Source organism: Myxine glutinosa, chromosome 1, assembly GCF_964187855.1.
Source record: "Myxine glutinosa chromosome 1, kmMyxGlut1.1, whole genome shotgun sequence".
Classification (NCBI taxonomy): Eukaryota; Metazoa; Chordata; class Myxini; order Myxiniformes; family Myxinidae; genus Myxine; species Myxine glutinosa.
Window position 1 is genome coordinate 219,796,178 of NC_136261.1, and position 6,571 is coordinate 219,802,748.

The 6,571-nt window shown below is 56.6% G+C and overlaps 1 protein-coding gene across 1 annotated transcript in view; it reads right to left on the minus strand.

The window, feature by feature from the left end:
- The window catches only part of LOC137413893 (phospholipase D1), a 246,702-nt gene extending 242,179 nt beyond the window's left edge, over positions 1-4,523 (minus strand). The window contains exon 1 of the mRNA XM_078784018.1: positions 4,376-4,523. The gene's annotated coding sequence lies outside the window, so the exon portion shown is untranslated. The remainder of the gene's footprint in view (positions 1-4,375) is intronic.
- Positions 4,524-6,571: the final 2,048 nt, after the last annotated feature.

Genomic DNA, 6,571 nt, shown 5'->3' on the forward strand with positions numbered 1-6,571 from the left:
TACAAACTGCTCACTACCAGGCACTCACGACAAACCGCTCACTACCAGGCACTCACTACAAACCGCTCACTACCAGGCACTCACTACAAACCGCTCACTAAAAGGCACTCACTACAAACCGCTCACTACCAGGCACTCACTACAAACCGCTCACGACCAGGCACTCACTACAAACACTCACTACCAGGCACTCACTACAAACCGCTCACTACCAGGCACTCACGACAAACCGCTCACTACCAGGCACTCACGACAAACCGTTCACTACCAGGCACGCACAACCAGGCACTCACTACAAACCGCTCACTACCAGGCACTCACTACAAACCGCACACTACCAGGCACTCACTACAAACCGCTCACTACCAGGCACTCAAGGCAAACCGCTCACTACCAGGTACTCACTACAAACCGCTCACTACCAGGCACTCATTACCAAGCACTCACTGCCAGGCACTCACTGCCAGGCACTCACTACCAGGCACTCACTGCCAGGCACTCATTACCAGGCACTGACTACAAACCGCTCACTACCAGGCACTCGCTACAAACTGCTCACTACCAGGCACTCACTACAAACCGCTCACTACCACGCACCCACTACAAACCGCTCACTACCACGCACCCACTACAAACCGCTCACTACCAGGCACTCACTACAAACCGCTCATTACAAACCGCTCACTACAAGGCACTCACTACAAACCGCTCACTACCAGGCACTCACTGCCAGGCAGTCACTACAAACCGCTCACTACCAGGCACTCACTACAAACCGCTCACAACCAGGCACTCACTACAAACCGCTCACTACCAGGCACTCACTACCAGGCACTCACTACCAGGCACTCACTACAAATCGCTCACTACCAGGCACTCACTACAAACCGCTCACTACCAGGCACTCACTACAATACAAACCGCTCACTACCAGGCACTCACTACAAACCGCTCACTACCAGGCACTCACTACAAACCGCTCACTACCAGGCACTCACTACCAGCCACTCACTACCAGCCACTCATTACAAACCGCTCACAACCAGGCACTCACTGCCAGGCACTCATTACTAGGCACTCACTACAACCCGCTCACTACCAGGCACTCACTACAAACCGCTCACTACCAGGCACTCACTACAAACCGCTCACTACCAGGCACTCACTGCCAGGCACTCATTACCAGGCACTCACTACAAACCGCTCACTACCAGGCACTCACTACAAACCGCTCACAACCAGGCACTCACTGCCAGGCACTCATTACCAGGCACTCACTACAAACCGCTCACTACCAGGCACTCACTACCAGCCACTCATTACAAACCGCTCACAACCAGGCACTCACTGCCAGGCACTCACTACCAGGCACTCACTACAAACCGCTCACTACCAGGCACTCACTACAAACCGCTCACAATCAGGCACTCACTACAAATCGCTCACTACCAGGCACTCACTGCCAGACACTCACTACAAACCGCTCACTACCAGGCACTCACTACAAACCGCTCACTACCAGGCACTCATTACCAGGCACTCACTACAAACCGCTCACTACCAGGCACTCACTACCAGCCACTCACTACCAGGCACTCACTACAAACCGCTCACTACCAGGCACTCACTACAAACCGCTCACAATCAGGCACTCACTACAAACCGCTCACTACCAGGCACTCACTGCCAGACACTCACTACAAACCGCTCACTACCAGGCACTCACTACAAACCGCTCACTACCAGGCACTCACTGCCAGACACTCACTACAAACCGCTCACTACCAGGCACTCACTACAAACCACTCACTACCAGCCACTCACTACCAGCCACTCATTACAAACCGCTCACAACCAGGCACTCACTGCCAGGCACTCATTACCAGGCACTCACTACAAACCGCTCACTACCAGGCACTCACTACAAACCGCTCACTATCAGGCACTCACTACAAACCGCTCACTACCAGGCACTCACTACAAACCGCTCACTACCAGGCACTCACTACAAACCGCTCACTACCAGGCACACACTACAAACCGCTCACTACCAGGCACTCACTACAAACCGCTCATTACCAGGCACTCACTACAAACCGCTCACTACCAGGCACTCACTACAAGGCACTCTGCCAGGCAGTCATTACAAACCGCTCACAACCAGGCACTCACTGCCAGGCACTCATTACCAAGCACTCACTACAAACCGCTCACTACCAGGCACTCACTACAAACCGCTCACTACCAGGCACTCACGACAAACCGCTCACTACCAGGCACTCACTACCAGGCACAGACAACAAACCACTCACTACCAGGCACTCACTACCAGGCATTCACTACCAGGCACTCACTGCCAGGCACTCACTACCAGGCATTCACTACCAGGCACTCACTACCAGGCACTCACTGCCAGGCACTCACAACAAACCACTCACTACCAGGCATTCACTACCAGGTACTCACTACCAGGCACTCACTGCCAGGCACTCACTACAAACCGCTCACTACCAGGCACTCACTACAAACCGCTCACTACCAGGCACTCATTACCAGGCACTCACTACAAACCGCTCACTACCAGGCACTCACTACCAGCCACTCACTACCAGCCACTCATTACAAACCGCTCACAACCAGGCACTCACTGCCAGGCACTCATTAGTAGGCACTCACTACAAACCGCTCACTACCAGGCACTCACTACAAACCGCTCATTACCAGGCACTCACTACAAACCGCTCACTACCAGGCACTCACTACAAGGCACTCTGCCAGGCAGTCATTACAAACCGCTCACAACCAGGCACTCACTGCCAGGCACTCATTACCAAGCACTCACTACAAACCGCTCACTACCAGGCACTCACTACAAACCGCTCACTACCAGGCACTCACTACAAACCGCTCACTACCAGGCACTCACTACAAACCGCTCACTACCAGGCACTCACTGCCAGACACTCACTACAAACCGCTCACTACCAGGCACTCACTACAAACCGCTCACTATCAGGCACTCACTACAAACCGCTCACTACCAGGCACTCACTGCCAGACACTCACTACAAACCGCTCACTACCAGGCACTCACTACAAACCGCTCACTACCAGGCACTCACTACAAACCGCTCACTACCAGGCACTCACTACAAACCGCTCACTACCAGGCACTCACTACAAACCGCTCACTATCAGGCACTCACTACAAACCGCTCACTACCAGGCACTCACTGCCAGACACTCACTACAAACCGCTCACTACCAGGCACTCACTACAAACCGCTCACTACCAGGCACTCACTACAAACCGCTCACTACCAGGCACTCACTACAAACCGCTCATTACCAGGCACTCACTACAAACCGCTCACTACCAGGCACTCACTACAAGGCACTCTGCCAGGCAGTCATTACAAACCGCTCACAACCAGGCACTCACTGCCAGGCACTCATTACCAAGCACTCACTACAAACCGCTCACTACCAGGCACTCACTACAAACCGCTCACTACCAGGCACTCACTACAAACCGCTCACTACCAGGCACTCACTACAAACCGCTCACTACCAGGCACTCACTACCAGGCACAGACAACAAACCACTCACTACCAGGCACTCACTACCAGGCATTCACTACCAGGCATTCACTACCAGGCATTCACTACCAGGTACTCACTACCAGGCACTCACTGCCAGGCACTCACAACAAACCACTCACTACCAGGCACTCACAACAAACCACTCACTACCAGGCATTCACTACCAGGTACTCACTACCAGGCACTCACTGCCAGGCACTCACTACAAACCGCTCACTACCAGGCACTCACTACAAACCGCTCACTACCAGGCACTCACAACAAACCACTCACTACCAGGCACTCACTCCAAACCGCTCACTACCAGGCACTCACAACAAACCACTCACTACCAGGTACTCACTACCAGGCATTCACTACCAGGTACTCACTACCAGGCACTCACTGCCAGGCACTCACAACAAACCACTCACTACCAGGCATTCACTACCAGGTACTCACTACCAGGCACTCACTGCCAGGCACTCACTACAAACCGCTCACTACCAGGCACTCACTCCAAACCGCTCACTACCAAGCACTCACTACCAGGCACTCACTGCCAGGCACTCACTCCAAACCGCTCACTACCAGGCATACACTACCAGGCACACACTGCCATCGCAAACCCCGGGATCCCATTGAGCCAATGACATATTCCATCCTATCTATAGACATAGTTCAGCGTGAAGGTTTCCTCCGTTGATGAAGTGACTCCACGTCCATACATGATATATATATATACCAAACAGGGGTTTGTTCCAGCACTGACTGACACGACAACAGGACTCACCTCCAGCTGCTGCCTTCGAACTCCTAAAGAAGAAATGCGAATAAGCACAGAAAGAATGCCCAGCTCGAGGAGTGCTTGGGATAAGAGCAGATAAAGAGCAGCAAGGAAGAGCAATTGAGACAGGGCGGGGGTGGGGTGGGAGTAGGAGGAGAAAAAGGAGGGAAAAGGGACGGCTCTGCGTAAACAGAGGGACTGAGTATTGTAAAAGGGGCGTGGAGATGGCAACGACAGAGCAAGACCACAAGACGTCGCAGCAGAGGGGCATGGAAAGGGGCATGGAAAGGAGAGTGGAAAGGGGAGTGGAAAGGGGCGTGGAGAGGGGCGTGGAAAAGGCAAGGATAGGAGGGAAAAGCCACGAGTAAAATGGTAAAGAAAATGAAAAGGCTCAAAATTAAACAGGAAAGGGGAAAAACAAAAAGCGGGGAAGTGACACTGTAAATAATTAAACGATATATTAAACATTAAAGGTAAAAGTAACAGAAACGAGGTGGCTTAACTCATACACATAAGTGGGCGGAGACGAACTATAAATGGGAGTGGCGAATGCTGCTGGCTCCAAAATTGAAATACAAATATTATAACATTGCAAAACGTATTTGGACTTCTTTGTTTCGTAGTCATAATATGTTCTAGTATTTCATGCCTAGTTTGTAAAAAGGAAGAGAGAAGAGAGTGAGAGCGTAGGGGAGGGAGGGAGTGAGTGAGTGGGGGAGGGAGGGAGTGGGTGGGGGAGGAAGGGAGTGAGTGAGTGGGGGAGGGAGTGAGTGAGTGGGTGGGGGAGGGAGTGAGTGAGTGGGTGGGGGAGGGAGTGAGTGAGTGGGTGGGGGAGGGAGTGAGTGAGTGGGTGGGGGAGGGAGTGAGTGAGTGGGTGGGGGAGGGAGTGAGTGAGTGGGTGGGGGAGGGAGTGAGTGGGTGGGGGAGGGAGGGAGTGAGTGGGTGGGGGAGGGAGGGAGTGAGTGGGTGGGGGAGGGAGGGAGTGGGTGGGGGAGGGAGGGAGTGAGTGGGTGGGTGGGGGAGGGAGGGAGGGAGTGAGTGGGTGGGGGAGGGAGTGAGTGGGTGGGGGAGGGAGTGAGTGGGTGGGGGAGGGAGGGAGGGAGTGAGTGGGTGGGGGAGGGAGGGAGGGAGTGAGTGGGTGGGGGAGGGAGGGAGGGAGTGAGTGGGTGGGGGAGGGAGGGAGTGAGTGGGTGGGGGAGGGAGGGAGGGAGTGAGTGGGTGGGGGAGGGAGGGAGGGAGGGAGGGAGTGAGTGGGTGGGGGAGGGAGGGAGTGAGTGGGTGGGGGAGGGAGGGAGTGGGTGGGGGAGGGAGGGAGTGAGTGGGTGGGGGAGGGAGGGAGTGAGTGGGTGGGGGAGGGAGGGAGTGAGTGGGTGGGGGAGGGAGGGAGTGAGTGAGTGGGTGGGGGAGGGAGGGAGTGAGTGGGTGGGGGAGGGAGGGAGTGAGTGGGTGGGGGAGGGAGGGAGTGAGTGGGTGGGTGGGGGAGGGAGGGAGTGAGTGGGTGGGGGAGGGAGGGAGTGAGTGGGTGGGGGAGGGAGGGAGTGGGTGGGGGAGGGAGGGAGGGAGTGAGTGGGTGGGGGAGGGAGTGAGTGAGTGGGTAGGGGAGGGAGGGAGTGAGTGAGTGGGTGGGGGAGGGAGGGAGTGAGTGGGTGGGGGAGGGAGGGAGTGGGTGGGGGAGGGAGGGAGTGAGTGGGCGGGCGGGCGGGGGAGGAAGGGAGTGAGTGGGCGGGGGAGAGAGGGAGTGAGTGGGCGGGGGAGAGAGGGAGTGAGTGGGCGGGGGAGGGAGGGAGTGAGTGGGCGGGGGAGGGAGGGAGTGAGTGGGCGGAGGAGGGAGTGAGTCGGCGGGGGAGGGAGGGAGTGAGTGGGTGGGGGAGGGAGGGAGTGAGTGGGTGGGGGAGGGAGGGAGTGAGTGGGTGGGTGGGCGGGCGGGGAGGGAGGGAGGGAGTGAGTGGGGGGGAGGGAGGGAGTGAGTGGGTGGGTGGGAGGGAGTGAGTGGGTGGGTGGGAGGGAGGGAGTGGGTGGGGTGGGCGGGCGGGGGAGGAAGGGAGTGAAGTGGGCGGGGGGAGGGAGGGAAGTGAGTGGGCGGGGGAGGGAGGGAGTGAGTGGGCGGGGGAGGGAGTGAGTGGGCGGGGGAGGGAGGGAGTGAGTGGGTGGGGGAGCGAGGGAGTGAGTGGGCGGGGGGAGGGAGGGGAGTGAGTGGGCGGG